Here is a 16,303-nt window from a genome sequence, read left to right on the forward strand (position 1 = left end):
CTAGGACCAAGCACAATGGTCTCCGGTATCATTTTATCCGATCTCTGTTGGAGGATGAGGTTTTGGCACTTGAGAAGATCCAAGGGAGTGAGAATCCGGCGGATATGTTGACCAAGACCGTGCCCTCTTGAGAAGTTAAAGTTGTGTTCAACCCGATTGGGTCTTCTTGCTTGAAGACCATGATGGATGAGCCGAAAGTGTTTCATTAGTAAATTGGATTTGGATTGAGTTGTTACAATTGAGATGTGATGTGCATGTAGAATCTCGAAGGTTCAAGTGGGAGATTGTTGGGTACGTGGAACCGTCGGCGAATGAAGCTCCATTATCTCACCGACAAGCTTTAGAGTTCGAAACTTTTGAATTTGATGATTTGTCGATATTTCGCCCCAAGCCCATATTTCTCACCTTTTTTCTATGTGTACCTATATAAAGGAAATATATTAGGGTTTTGAGACAACTTTTTGAGAGATTCATTTATTGGGTATTGTGGGAGCTCTATTGAGCTAGGGTTTGAGTGAGGCCTCTTGTTCTTGATTCTTGATATCTCTTGTAAACTCTCCAATCTTTGTTATAAAGGAAACTTGGCTCTTGTGTGGATGTAAGTAACATTTACCGAACCACCTAAATCTTTGTGTCTCTTTGCATATTTACTTTCTTATTTATTGTTTGCTTGCTATGGGTGATGATAAATTAGTGGCTTTGCTTGTTTGAGTTTGTTGTGATAACTACCAAAGTCTTGGGTGGGTGATTTCCTTGGTGTGAGCTCCAAGTTGAAATCATTTGGGATAGAAAGTAACTAGATTGAGGTGTGACTTTCTAGTGAAATCTCCCAACACAACTAACATACGACCAAATGCATGCTTTGAAGCAACAAGGATCAGATTTCTTCATAGCAAAAATAATTTTCAATGTGAAGGACACCACGGATATACATAGATCCTCTGTTTCAATGTTGTTACTGATAGTTCATTACAAGATTTCCGTGACAAAATTGCTTTATTATCAAGGTAAAAAACTGAAGGTAGAAGATAAAAATCAAGAATCACTAATCTTTGGTGATAGAGACGGCATTGGATTGCCCGACAGAAACGACTTGAAGAGCACAAGAGCTAGCTTGGGTTGGGTCAGAGGGACCTTATGACCTGCTCCTCTTACTGTTACAAAGTTCAGACCAACGTACTGTTCAGTCCACCCTCCCACCTGTGTAAAACACACGGAACATGTTTATGAAAATTACTTGGACAATATGACAAAATCAATCAGGCTCCTAGATATACTGTTTGACGAACAGAGATTCTGCTATTTGATACTTTTATGAATAACTATTGTTAACCGATTGTAATCACCGTGTTTGATAATTTCAATCGAAATCAATTCTCTTTGGACACATGAGATAAAGAGTGATCATCTTGCAATCAAGCACACAAAGGAGGGAAAAAGTAAAGACTGTGAAAATGAATAGCTATCTACCTAGCCACAAGATACCTGTCCATCATCATACCAAGCACGCCAGGGAGATGCAAGTGGAAGTCCGAGAGCATCTATATCATAGCGGGTGGATGTAACTGGGATTACAGTGTCTGTATCACCACTTTCACACATAAAGGGAGAAGAGATTATCAGGCCATAATAATGCTTTCAAAGTAGACCAAACTATTTACTCAACTAAATCATTTGGGCATAACACTGTCATTTATGAACATCACAACCAAGCCACTCCTATGAAGATATGATACTCAAGATACTGAGATCTACCTGAACATCCAAATACGAAGCCCTGACGCGATAAGCTCTTTGTAAATATCTAGCACCGAAGTAGCAGAATCTTTCCAGGTATTAAATATAGCACGCCTGAAAAGAACATATATCATAACCCGATTGTCATTTACCTTGATGTAATAATCATTGTATGTAAAGAAATGGTATGCCAAACCTATCACCAACAAGCGGCTTTCATAATAAAGGTCATGTTGTAACTTCCAGTTGCTATTTACTTGTACTTGATATTTTTACCTGCAAATCTCCCATTTAGCGGGATTCACATGAAGTGCTTTCTGAACCTCGGGTAAATTGAAGTATATTCCTGAGTACTTTTGGGTGCATGGGTCATACTCCTCATTGATGTTTCCAACCTTTAGTAAAATATCATAATCACAGTTATTGTGAATTAAGAGAAAAACATTGATACACAAGCACACACACAAAAATGCACACCGGCTACATGTCATTGTTGCAAGATATACCCACATATAACAATCAGTTTAGATGCTGGAATGAAATTGGTTATACTTCCATCATTTATTGTTTTTGTTGTGTACCACCTAACTGTAGATTCTGTTTTTCTGGGAAACTATAAGCGAACTTAGCTGTGAGTTAAACATATTACAGTATGAATTAGAACTCGATCTCAGGAAGAACTACTTACATATAAGCCTTTCGAGGGTTTATCCGAATCCCTGACATTGCTAGTGCAGGCAGGAGTATAGATGCTATATATATCGATGTTCCCAAGTTCAAGACTAATTACATCAGAAATCTTACTACAATTCTCTGAGCTGTGCAAGAAAGAAACATGGCTACAGAAAATGTTGCGAAGCTTGTAGGTTTGATCAGAAATCAAACCAGTGGACCACAAAAATTCTGAATATCCCAATTGGTCATTGAAATCATCGGTTAGAGCATTTCCCACCTGCATTAACATATGTTTCTTCTTTCAACTGTTTGAATGTTCCCATGGTGCACAATCACGAGATAAGAATAAAAAGGAACTGAGTACATACCATGTAGCCCTTGAGATTAATTGGTTTTTGCCCTGTAGACGACTGATACCTCACAATGGCTTGGGCAAGCTGAGGAATGTAGTGTCCTATGACAAAACAAAATATGCCAATATTTAATGGAATAATAGAAAAATAATCGATCATGTTAGTTAAACGTTTCCTTTCTATTTACTTAATTACTCAATTGGGGTTACAAAACTGCCAGATATTGATAACACTGACTCTATGTTTCTAATGAAAATGACACGCTAGTGCTGTGGTGTGGTTTTCTGTTTTCCATCTGAAGACATTAAGGGATCAAGTCTCCACGCTAGAGAGACTATGCCATTTGGAATCCTGCCATCATAAAAGCAAGTGTGATCTGCCTTAAACCACTCTCTATTATCAAATAACGTGTGGTATTCTTTTCCAAAACAGAGTCCACTTCATTATGACAGCTAGGCCACCTTGACCTGATAAAAAGGATTCCAGTCTATAAGACACTTTGATCTTTGTTCTACCAACATCTTTTCATGATTTTATGATTGATTAATTAGTTAAATTACCCAGGGGTAAAATCAAATACAGTATCCCTTAGCTTACTTGTGTGCCAAGACTTATTGTTTTAGAATAAAACTACCAGTTAAGCTTTTCATTACCCGCATAGCTTTCGCCGGTTATATAGAAATCCCTTCCTTTATATTGAGGAAATCTCTCAAACCATTTGAGTAAGAATACTAACGAGTCATCAGCTGCAAACATGGTACACAAAAATAAGTAAGTTCTGATAATAGTAAGAGAGATAATGTTAGTTTAAAGTCCTATAGTATTTTCAAGTCTAAATTATGTGGACTCATACCAGTCCTTTTATCTCCGTTTGTCAGATATTCAGATGGATTTCTGGAATAGGAGAACCCTGTACCAACTGGTGATTCAAGGAATAGGATGTTGGCCACTGCAAAAAGGATGCATTGGATTCACAGTAAGAATTGCATAAGAGAGTTTGTGGGATGATAATTAAACTAGGTATGATTTTCCTAATAGCAATGGTTTCAAATTTGATAACCTTTTTCGTTGCCCAGCCTTTATCCCATATAGTCCTCCCCCACCCGAAAACCAGATTTTATTGGTAAGAAAACCCAAAGCACACCTTTCTGTTGGCAACCTTGATCATATATGTAGCTGTACGCCTGTACTAACTTACAGCTAATGGCGGAGAGAACATCCATCTCCACTTCTAGGCCGGGGTGCTGATAAACTAGTCTCTCAATCACATATGGCAAAGAGTATGGAGCTGAATGAGTTAATGGTCTCGCGAATCTCATGAACAAGGCAAGGCACTGACAGAAATTTGTTTCCATTTTCAGTGAGAAACACTGGATCATTACTTGAGAAGAATATGTATGAGAATAAAATACTCGAGAAGATCCCTACACAGAATAGAATGTGGGATTGTCCTGAATGTCTTGTTCTCCCAAACATAGATACCCTTAGAAGGAAAAAAGTCGAATTTCATAGGAGTCCTGCCTTGTAATCTACCCGCAATTACCATGTTCGTTTCTTTTTTTCAGTCTTCTCTGTTACAAAACTACCCATCACTTTCCACTTGATTCCGCAGATGAACCAAACACAGCCTTATAGGCAATCAAAGGAAAGCAGAAACAACAGCACCACAATGATGAATGAATTTGACTGGAGCGAAGTTCATCAAGATCTCTTAGATGCAATGAAAGAAAAGCTTGAAGAAGTTCCAGATTTGATCCGTTTCGCTTGTGTGTGCCCATTGTGGAGAAGTGTAGTCTCTCCTGACGCGGTGCTAGGCCACAAAGGCCGTTTGCCATGGTTTGTTGTTCCCTATAGTATTGAGAGCACCAAAAGCGGGGTGGGAGAAGAAGAGAATTATTGCCGTGATGGTTTATAGCATTTTGGATGGAATTACTTACAAACTAGAGACACCAGAATTACTTGGACATCGGATCTGTGGTGCTTCCTTTGGATGGTTCATAACAATTCATGCCAATTCAGAGATGCAACTTTTCCAGCCCTTCACTAAAAAACTTGTTTGCCTCCCACCTTTCACAAAGTTCCCTTTCTGTCTTAGTACTCGAACTTCTGACGAAGGAGGCCTCATTTAATACCATTCAGGAGGTTGGCAAAACTAGCAATCGTGACTCAAAATATGTGCGTGATCTCTATGTTTTTAAGGCAGTAATATCTCTTCCGTTTTCTTCTTCTTCTTACCCTTCCTTAGTCGTAGCAATGCCCATGGTTTCCTTAAGGTTGTACTTTTGTAGGCCCAGGAAGGATGAGTCTTGGAACAGTATACAAGGTGATTACCATTACAGTGATATTACATTCTACAAAGGAAACTTGTATGCTCTTAGGTGTACTGGAGAGGTTGATGTAGTGAATGGTCTTCACAACTATGATGTTTCTTCCACTGCACCTGCTGCCTCTTTGGTTGGATCAGTGGGACAGAATGAGTGGGGCGATAGTGATCGCAATTATCTTGTAGTGTCTAATAATGACTTATTAAAGGTCGCTACGTACTATGATTTTGAATCTGAGGTCTACTCTCATTTTATTCGATCCTTCTGAGTTTTCAAGCTAAACTTTAGTGAGTCCAAGTGGCTAGAGGTTGAAGGTGTAGGCGATCTTGCATTGTTTTTGGGCTCCAACGATTCTTTCTCTGTTGTTGTGTCTGATTTTCCGGGCTATAGAGGTAATTCTATTTACTTCTCTGATGACAATTTTAGCAAAGAATATGGTCATGATAAAGGTATCTTTAACTTGAAGGATGGTAGTATTGAGAAGATTTTTCCAATTGATTGTAAGTATGTTTGACCGCATCCTATGTAGTTTTCAGCAAGTACATGGTAAGGTTTGGCCGTACAAATAGACACTATCATCATTGAGTGAAGTTGTCCCCTCTGTTTTTCACTTATATGGTTGGTTTTGTGTCGTCCTGGTGACGCTGTCTGGCTTTCTTCACGTCCTTGTGTTATGCAAAGTTTTTAATATCTTGAAGTCACCTAATTAGAACTGCATTTATCAAATATCAAGTAATGGTGAAGACGGGTTTTTGTGTAAAAAAAAAAGTGTAGAATATGGACATCCAACATAAAACCAATTGGTGATAAATGGAGAGCCCCAAGATTTAAGTATTTTTTATGCGTGACTTAACATATCCCGGATTAAACATCTCAACAGTCACAAACTACTTCCTCTTTATTATAGCTAGTATAGCGCTGTTATTTGTACCTCGTATATACTACTTCTCTACCTTCACTATTTACTAATTGATGCCAATGTGCTTTCATTTTTGGAAGTAGAGAACTTGAATTGTTCAAGAGAAGATGGCACACAAAAGTAACCAGTACGACCATCTTTGAAAATACTAAACTAAACTTACACAAATGACCAAATCTAAGTGAACTATATGAAAAGTGCTTACCTTGATTCCAAGAGTAAGGATTCAGACAGAGGGTCTTTCCATCAGGATTAATATGAAAGGGGCCTATTTCCTCTGCTTAGCCCGAAACCAACTGGCCGAACACCCAGGTCCTAAAGATTAGAATCTTCTTGGATCAGAACCAAAAAGAATATACAGAAGATAGCAGGTACAATGCACAACAGATAATTGTGAGGAAATTTACGTAAACATAATTGGTAGTATGCTTTAGGTAGGTTTAGAAATGCTGTTCAGGAAAATGGCCTATACACTTGTACTGCAGAGACTAAAAGAATAAGAAAGCAAGTACCAAATTTTGATATGCTGAACGTTTATTCTGTTAAAATCCACCCAATAAACGTTCGCAATCCTGCCATGGTACGTGTGATATGAATGCAGCGCCATATAAAACATGATCGCAAAATTATGTGCTTTTCAGACTCTGTTCAAATTAAGCTGTGCATTTTTAGTTTTCTGATCCATCTCATTTAAGCACCTAAGATTTTCCACCATAGTGCATGATCACAGAAATTATAACAATATAGAAGAGCAAAAAAAAAAAAAACAGACCTCCTTGGAGCCAAATAACAAGAGGTTTTGAAGAAGGGTCCTCGACAGCTTCAAAGAACCAATAAAACAGATTCCTCCCTGACTCTTCATTCACTGTGACATATCCTGAATAATGTTCAAAGCTCACATTTACAGACAACCCTGGTAGCTCAAGTACTCTGTCTTTCTCTTGTTGACAACTAGTAGTACTACTACTTGTTTGAAGCTTAACAAGGAGACAGAAGAGATGAAAAAACAAAAGCCATCTCTTCATTTCCATTGTTTTCTTGATAGTTGTTCTTGGGTGAATTTGCTAGCAAGGTGGTTGATGGAAGGAGTGATTAGAATAATAATAATAAGTTAACTTTACTAATCTTGGATGGTTGAGTGAAAGGTGAGCTTAACTTCATGTTTGTTTAAAAGTAACACTATGACAAGTGGTGGTGGGACCAAAGTGGGGTTACTCCTAAATTTTCCTTCTTGTGCATTTTGTATTTGTTTTACGCACGGATTATTTTAACTGGTTCTGTCACTTCTTCTTCTTCTCGTACGCATTGATTTCGACTAATTTTGGAATCATCAATATTTCGATCCTACGGTTTTAAACACGGGTTCTTAGTTTAAAACTGATTCTCATTTTAAGTTACAGTTGTCTATCATGAGTCACGAAAATAAATATGTATTGTATATAGAACAAACTGTCACATTGATAATTCCAGTACATACTATTGACTAAGGGTGATAGGAGCATAGTACAAAATATTCCGATATATCCCGATATTTGGGGATATTTATCCATATTTCAGAAAAAGATATATAAATATCACGATATGTTCAGAGATATATACGATTGCAAATATCGATGATATTTCAACGATATTTACGATATTTGAATATATTTGGGGATATTTTGCGATATCTGGAGATATTTTGTGTATATAATAATTTTATTTAATATTTATTATTATATTTCAAATAAATATAAATAATGTATCATGATATATCAAGAAGTATCCACAATATCCACAATATTTTTTGATATTTTGGATATGTCCACGATATTTGCATGTGAAACAATGTCAAATATCCCCAAAGAGAGAGATATATCTACGATACATATCCAGAAATTGAATATCGATAAATATCAATATCCGGATATTTTGTACTATGGATAGGAGTATAGGGATATAGGAGATTTAGGAGTGAGTGTCAAATAGTGTTCGTGATTCCGAACGAAATTTCGGAATTCCACCCAATATTTCGGTTTTTCAAAAAACTAAAATTTTACATATAGAGTCGAAATATCTAAAATTCGAAATCATCTGAAATTCCAAATGTGTTAGGGGTCAAAATTTAATGAATTTCGGTTTTTGGATTTGTCAGAATTCCAAAAATTCCAAAATCCCAAAGTATAATGTCAATAAAACATCCTGGAATGGGGGGTGTAAACCTTATAGAGTGGAAAGTTTACCCCCCAAGTGTCAAAAAAACTCTATATAATAGGAATGTTAAATCTTAGATAATAGACTATTAGTTGATAGAGGGGATGATGAATTTCACATTTATCAGTGGATAAATATCCTGGGTGACACTTGAATACACGTCTGAACAAAAGAAACGTTCGGACATCACTTACTCCAAGTGACGTCTCTATCTATTTCTAAAGTCACAATTTGAAATTTTAAAGTTCGGATGACACTGGAAGTGACGTCCTCTTCAAGTGTCATCTGAGTTTAAAATCAAAATTAAAAAAAGGAAGTCACTTCAAATGCCATCCGAATTTAAAATCAAAATTTTTTATACTTTTCCGTTGGGAACAATAGAAAGTGGATATTTATAGGCTATACAATAATTTGCAATTGAAGTTGTAAAATTCTAATAGCACCTAGATGGAGCTTATGTGGAGGTGTAATTTACACTTCCCATTGGAAATGCCCTAAACTACTTTAAATACAAGAGATAAGAAGAGATTGCCATTAACCCACTCTCAAATCTAAATACTAGAAATGAGAAGAGATTTGACGTGGAGTCATACAGAGTAAGCAACTTGTTTTTTGAAAGGACAACGATTGTAAGGAATTAAGGACTGTTCAAATTTAATCATTGTTTTGGGACTCATGAAATATTAAGGACACTAAACATTGACCCACAATATGCTAAGTGGAAAATAATTAGGCCCAGTGAACGCACAATATGGTTTTGCATGGAAAATAATTCGGCCCTGTGATTTGAAGGGACATGGTCTGCAGCTAGCTGTGTAAAGTGGAAAAAATTGCACTGCAAAGTCGAAAAACTTCACCGACTGCAAACTCGATTTTGAAGCTAAAGCAGTAGATGTTGCTCCGCGCAAATGATGCCGCAGATGTTATTACTCAAATACTCATAGTCGGAAGCCCAGGCAAATCGAAAATCTACATAGCTCCATTTGCAAAAGAAGGCCGCAGACTACACCTATGCATCGTGCATGTGAGAAAGCTCACCACATAAACAATCTATTGTTTATTGGTTTGAACTGATTTAGTTTTTCTCACAACAACAATCTCTCGAAATTTGATGGATTGAAGAACTTGAGAACCAACAGGCCCAGCAACAGGTTAGTTCTTCACGAAATTTGATTTAGTTTTTCTTAATATTAGATCAGGTCAGTTATCATTTTGATTTACTTTTGTTTGAACTGAGTGTTAAACTAGTGTTGTTATTTGAAGCTAAATTGAAGTTGAACTATTAAAATTTATGTGTCATTTTAAGATTAGTAGCTGGGATGCGGGTTTTTTTATTTGATTCTAAATGGCTTAAATTGTTTATAAAAATGAGCTTTGTTCTAATTTTTATGTTCTGTGGTACTCTGAGTTGTTTTTGCTTGTATTGAATACAACATCGCACTGTTAATATTTGGATATGATTGACGCTGGTTTAGGGGTTGAAACTTGAAAGTGTTCAGTTTTTTTGCAAAGTTTCCAAGTCATCTTGTATCACGAAGCAATTATGTACAAGAGCATTTTTTTTAAGATACAGGTTTACAAACTTAAGGGTAACTGTTATTTCTGGGTTAAGTGGTCAAGATAGGAGTGATTTTTCCTATAAAGTTATTAAAGATGTGAAAGTTGTTCCACGTTTTATTGGTGAGTGGGGTGATATTATTATTACTTTGAAAGATGGAACTATAGTTGATCTTAGAAGTGTTCCTAAGTTTAGAGAAATTGCCAAGTATTGTCTTTCTATGGTTGATAATAAGTCTGTTGGGACTGATAATTGGACTCCCCTCTCCCCTACCTAAAATTGGTCCGTTAGCCAGAGTCTATACTTAGTCAGAACAAGGCTCATAATATTTCGTGTAAACTTACGAGTTCTTGTTGACAAAAAGGAAATAAGTAGCAAAGAGAAGATATACTATGTCAAACTGTACTTTAGAAAATTCATTTTCTCGTAAACTTGTCAGTTGGATAGTAAAGTGAAAGAGGTCATTTGCTAGTGTAGCAAATATCATTATAAAGTAACAGCAGTGTAAATTTTATTTTTCTCTTGTTTGGCACCGGCTAGTTTAGTTATATAAAAAGCATCATGTAACTAAGTTGGCATCGAAGAAGGTCAGACTGAAGGTGATAGTTCAAGTGAAATTTGAAAACTGAAGACATTATTTTGAGCAAAAAAAAAATGTTTTTGTTGTTAGTTATCTCCTATGATCTATTTGCTTGTTAGAATCATGTCATTTCATTTTGCATATCTGGTAAAGTGTTTTGGATGTGTTAGGAGTGTCAATTTGAACTATCCATTTGCGCGATGTTATGGAACTTCATTTGAACTATGCTGACTGGTAACTGTGCTTTGTTGTTCCTGTATGTGTTGTGTAAAGTGAGATATTAGTGTCAGAATCATATTGGTGCAACTTTTGGTCTGGAACTGATTGTGTTATAGCTTATAATAGATGTTTGTGTTTTTGGTCTGCTTTCTTTTCTTCTAAAAGTTGTTCTTTGCTTTTGAGTAATACAAATTTTCTTCTGGGCTGAGAGCTTTCTCTTACTCTGTCTTGGGAAACAGGGGTGGGGGAGGTTTGTGAGGGGTATATTTTAGTGCTATTACATTCGTTTATGTCCTGAGAGAAGCTTGGTACAGCACTAAATCAAGATAGTGGCTGAAATCCTTTTAATATATGGCCATTATGTTTAACTGAAAAGCTTTGCCCAACAGAAGTTCCTTCTAGCCACATGTAGGCCTCTCATCACTTGAACAATGGTGGCATATGGCAACATGGGTGTGAGTAAGCCATGGGTTTTCGTTGGCAGGCATTGGGGTGATGGAGCTGCCTAATTTGTGGTTATGGTAGTGTGTATTAGGCTAGGATCATGGGCATGGAGCAGGCTATGCACAATGTGTTGTAAATTGTTATTAAGTATTGGCCTATTAAACCATCGACCTATCTCTTGGGAAAGGACTTAGAATAAATTTTATCATAATGTGTTAAATGTTGTGCGGAGGCCCTTGGTTGAATTTAGCCTACTTCTTACTTATTTCTAATGAATTGACATTATAGATTAAGTAAATCATAAGATATTTGAATTGTATAAAGACATACGGAAATTGGTATTTTTTTTTACCTTTTCACGTACGCCTCGACAAAGTATTTCAATTTGACATGAAAACTTATAGTATAACTAGAGCTGATTAGTAATTTGTACTGAGTATTCGAAAACTGATTTCTTTTTCAGGAAAATTCATTGTTGAATTTGTTCCTGCTTGTGGTGAGAAGGAATATTACTTTGGCAGCGTGTGTTCAGAGTTATTTGCCCCTCCCAGTGCTTATTTCTCTTTGTATGGTTTGACAGTACAAGCATCGTTTCTTGGTGGTAAGGTCTTTTTTTTTGTCCCTAGTTCTCTTTAGATAGCTCCCCAAATTGAAAACAAACAATGTTGCTTAGCTGCTTCATTTTGAGTTCATTCTCTGTCTCATATTTAAGTTCTTTAGTCGGCTGTTTTTCATGTCTTCTTTGAAGACAGTAAATCTTCTCCATTTCCTCTGTGGATCCCTCATAGTAGCAAATTTCCACTGGATATTTCGTTAAAACTTTCATATGAAGAGTAGTACAAAGTAAAATGTTTTATATAGGTCAATGTGTGAGAAGAGAATTGATTCTCAAAGCTGATTCTTATAGAACATGCACTGTGTCTTCATGGTAGATTTCTCTGATTCAGACAAGGACATAATTAAGTCCAAAACCACAAATAGAATGACTCACTGTTTTTTAAGTATCTAGCTTCAAAAATGTACTGGGGGTCAGCACTGTGGCTATATATAGCAGCTCAAAGGGGACACTTAGGATTGCGAACATGCTTCTACCAGCGCAAACAAGATATACGGGATAGCACTGAATGGATTTCATCTTAATAAGTGTTATATTTTCATCTTAATTTTAAAATATTAGTCCTTCCTGTCCCTGCAGCAGCGTGAAAAACAGCAAGACCAGCTGAAAGTTTAACATTGCCAATGGTTTCTTTCAGCCCTTTCCCACGGTCCAACTCCTTACCTAGCTCTGTTATTATTAAACACAAAATAAGTCCATAGATTAAAAAACACTTGACTGTCTATAACTTTAAAACCACATTTATTATTAAGTCATGCAAAGCTTACGTACTCTTAAGCTTTTTGAAGTCTCCATACGAAGCAGCTATAAACAGTTCACTATATTTTGAACTTTCACTTGTAAACGAGAACCACCCCATTAGTACAGAAAAAGTATGTTTATACAAGAGTAAATAAGCATGGTTTGTTATCAATTGTCTAATGCCAGTAAATTCTTATCTATGAAATAGGAATGTTTTCTCTAACTTTCATATGTTACTATATTATATTGATGAAAAGAATTCAAAAGTCGAGTCTTCTTGGGACTTGTCTTACAATAGAGTTGTATGAAAGCCGATGTTGTAAACATGTAGGCACATCTCCTAGTCCTTGGCTTCAATTTATTAACTAGAATAAAATCTTAAATTCTTTGTTGACACAAGGCCTATATGTTTTATATTTTATATACGAGATATATTCGGATATATCGTTTTTTGGTGACCAGATCCAAAGTTTCTAAAATTCGGATATTCAACCTAATATCCGGATATATTGGATATTTCGGAAATTTCAATATTAAAACTTGAAGATAGCTTAAAAGTAAAAACTTTTATGTAATCGATATATATCGGAAAAAAGGGAAATGTAGGTAAAATGTTATATTCTATATCATCCTTTCATTTTTTTTCAATGCTAAAATGTTTGTCCCAAAATTTAACATGTTATATTCTATATCATCCTTTCATTTTTTCAATGAATGTTTGTCCCAAAATCGGTTGTTCGGTTGTTAAATGTATTCCTAATATTTACTCTTTGACATCTTTGATTGGTAGGAAAGAGACGTGCCTGTTCTTATATTTTCTGCAGTGTTTGCAGACGTTATTGAAGAGGTTAGTTTCAGAGGTTTCTTAATACTGTTAATAGTGGTTGTCTTTTCTTATATGCGGCTAGAATAATGTCTGTTAATAGTTTCTTGTAACTTGTAGTGGTTGTCCTTTCTTAATAATGTTAATATTGTTAACAAATTACAAGACATATAACCATGCCGTTTTGAAAGAACAAAAACTTTTCTTTTGGAAGTCTATATTTTCCTTCTACTTGCGTCCACCTATTATTCGGCTAGAAATTGTATTGTGGGTTGAATATTTTATAGGGTGTTATGTACATATGGTTGTTGGAAGGATGTCATTATTGATTTCCAGGTTATGATAGGTTTAAGTATACGAAACGTTGACTAAACAAAGGAAACTCTGCCCAAAATTCGATAGAATTTGGATAGCGTAACGCCTCATTCTATTTCTTCATATATACTTGGAGTCTCTCTCTCTCAATAATCTCTCTTTAATCGATTTGGAGGGGTGAGCTATTTCATCGATTTGCACGGCTCAGGTACGTTCATCTCTCTCTCCGTTTCTCATTCTTTGTTTATTCTTTTTCTTTTCTGTTTATTCTTTAGATCATTAGTTTAACAATTTAATTGGATCTATAATCTCATCTTTTAGGTTTTCTTTGATAATTATTCCATATTTGATTATATTGAAACTTTTTTGAGTAAATTCCATTTTGTGTTATTCTTAAAACTGATGTTTTGATGAATATATTTTGTTGGTTCTTTAAAACTAATGTGTAGAAAGGTTTATGCTGTTATTCAACCAAACACTGAACTACTGAAGCCAAAGAAAAAAAAGAGAGTTTTTTAGCTCCAATCCAAAAACCCAACAATGGAAGAAAATGCTGAGCCTCAAACTAAGAAACAAAGAACCAGTAGTGAAACTAGAGTTCCAACAGCTGGTCTGACCACTGGTTCAAGTAGTGGTTCATGGGAAGGGTTAAGTCCAGAAGTGTTAGCTCTAATATTTACACGCAACCAAATTGACAAGATAATAAGGTCAGTCCCATTTGTATGCAAGTCATGGCGTGGAGTTGTAGCTGGTTCTTACTGCTGGAATGAAATTGACATCGAACGTTGGTGTCATAGATGTAATCGTTCTGATCTCATTGACGTTGCCGTTTGTAAACTTATGCAGCGAAGTAATGGGAATTGTTGTAAATTTCTGCTTACAAAATTGGGGATGCTGGTTTCGCCTTTGTTGCTAACTGGTATATTTTCTTTTACCTTACTTTTTTTCCCATGAAAAGTTAATTTTTTTTTTTAAGTTATGGGTGTTTTGAGCTATGGTGTATGTTGCAGTGTTGAGATTTTTGTGCTTCTTCAAATGGAATGATAATGAAGTATTGTGAAACCACAATTAACTGTGTGATATATTTAAAGATTTGTTGATTAATTAGTAGTTAATGCATATTAGAGAGGATTAAAAATGCCTTAGAGGGAATGTGTTGCCGCTGGTAGTGATTTATTATTGTTCAAGTCATGTTACTATAAGAGCATGTTTAATGATTGAGTTGTAAAGAATACACGTCCAACAATAGAAAGCCTAGATTTTTAATCTCTTGCCTAGATTTATTTGTATGAACTCAGCCATATATTCAAAACTGCTGATGCTCCTTTTTTCCATTTATATTCTCTAATTCTTGAGATATAGGCTACTCTTGACTACGCTCTTAGCTGTAGCATATTCTAGAAACTCATTGGTTAAGAAAAAACACTTGAGGCTTACCCTTTGACAATCGTATCAGGGCCTGGGTTTTCCCAAGGCGATAAGCCTTTGCGCTTTGGCTTACTTTTTGAGGCTTACACTTGTTATTGAAGCACCTGCCGTAGGCTATAGCCTCACTTTGTGTATGTGTGTTTGCTGCTTCCAGGTGCATTGCCTCTGGCTGCTGCTGCTGCTGCTTCCAGGTGTGTTGGTGGTGCAGTAGGTACTAGGGTATGTATGTGTGTGTGTGTGTGTGTGTGTGTGTGTGCTGATGTGATTTTTGGTGGAGTGTGTGTGTGTGTGTGTGTGTGCTACCTCTGTGGTGCGGTGGTCTCTAGACTAGTGCAGATGGTTTGCCAAGTGATGTTACCGTTGAAGTTGAGGAAGTAATCTTTTATCTTCATAAGGTATGCTGTTTTTATCACTACTGCTGTTGATAATGCTGAATATCTGAGAATTAGGATGCTAATGGATACATTTTGCTGGAAACTTCCCATCACTTGCAAGCTTTTCTCAAAAATTTCGGATAATCGCGTGGATGGTAAAGATATTTCTTGTTTTATACTAGGATTTAGAGTGATGATTTTGGTGCATCTTGAATAATGGACTTGTATCGATTAGCAAAGGCGATGCATTTCTGAATTTGTTTCTATAACTTTCTTAACTAGTCATTGTTTTGAGATGTTGAGATGTTGTGTTGATCTTTTTACAATTAAACTTGTGTTGAGATGTTGTAACTGGGAATTTGACTGGGTTATCCATTTGAACTGGAAAAATGACCAGTAGTTGTGGACTGGTGAGTGTGTGCTGTGGTGCTGTTGCTGCTGGGTGGAGTGTGCCGGGTGCTACTGCAGCTGCTGGGTGGAGTGTGTCGGGTGCTACTGCAGCTGCTGCTGTTGCTTGTTGTTGCTGCTGCTGCTGGGTGGAGTGTGTGCTGGGTATTGTTGCATGTTGGGTGTTGTGTGCTGTTGTTGTTGTTATTGTTGTTGTTGCTGGGTGGAGTGTGTGCTGGGTGTTGCAGTAGTTTCAACTAGTAAATAAGCAAACTAGTAGATTAGCACCTAACGGATCTTTAGCTCAAATGGTAGAGCACTTTGGAGATTGCATCTTCATGTATCCCAAGGTGGTGGTGGTTCAAATCCACCAAGATCCTTCATTCATTGGTCTTTTATTATGTAACAATGGTGTTAATGGATAAAGCTATATGGTTGAATATGTTTTTAGTACTATTTTGCACAATAGTACATAAAAATTATTTTGTATTGGGTATGTTATCGTTGGTAGATTGTTGAGAAGTTCGCGGAGAGTGATCTTGTTTATAATTTTTTGGGTTAACTAGTATTACCCCCCCACTAGATGAGCCAATTAGGATTTCTCCCACACTAGATGA

General features: G+C 36.3%; 1 long non-coding RNA gene and 1 pseudogene across 2 annotated transcripts; one reads left to right on the plus strand and one right to left on the minus strand.

The window, feature by feature from the left end:
* Window positions 1-882: 882 nt before the first annotated feature.
* Window positions 883-7,163, minus strand: LOC147508374 (serine carboxypeptidase II-2-like; annotated as a pseudogene). Its single transcript, XR_015218047.1, has 10 exons — window positions 6,781-7,163; window positions 6,214-6,323; window positions 3,619-3,714; window positions 3,419-3,511; window positions 2,781-2,866; window positions 2,426-2,689; window positions 2,014-2,132; window positions 1,756-1,851; window positions 1,486-1,591; window positions 883-1,200 (listed from the first exon to the last, which is right to left on the minus strand). The product of XR_015218047.1 is annotated as a serine carboxypeptidase II-2-like (transcript).
* A 1,783-nt stretch (window positions 7,164-8,946) lies between these two features.
* Window positions 8,947-16,035, plus strand: LOC147508375 (uncharacterized). The gene is made up of 4 exons (XR_015218048.1): window positions 8,947-9,352; window positions 11,466-11,603; window positions 13,150-14,416; window positions 15,080-16,035. It is a non-coding gene; the product is annotated as an uncharacterized LOC147508375 (long non-coding RNA).
* Window positions 16,036-16,303: the final 268 nt, after the last annotated feature.

This window comes from Coptis chinensis, chromosome 3 (genome assembly GCF_015680905.1).
Source record: "Coptis chinensis isolate HL-2020 chromosome 3, ASM1568090v1, whole genome shotgun sequence".
Classification (NCBI taxonomy): Eukaryota; Viridiplantae; Streptophyta; class Magnoliopsida; order Ranunculales; family Ranunculaceae; genus Coptis; species Coptis chinensis.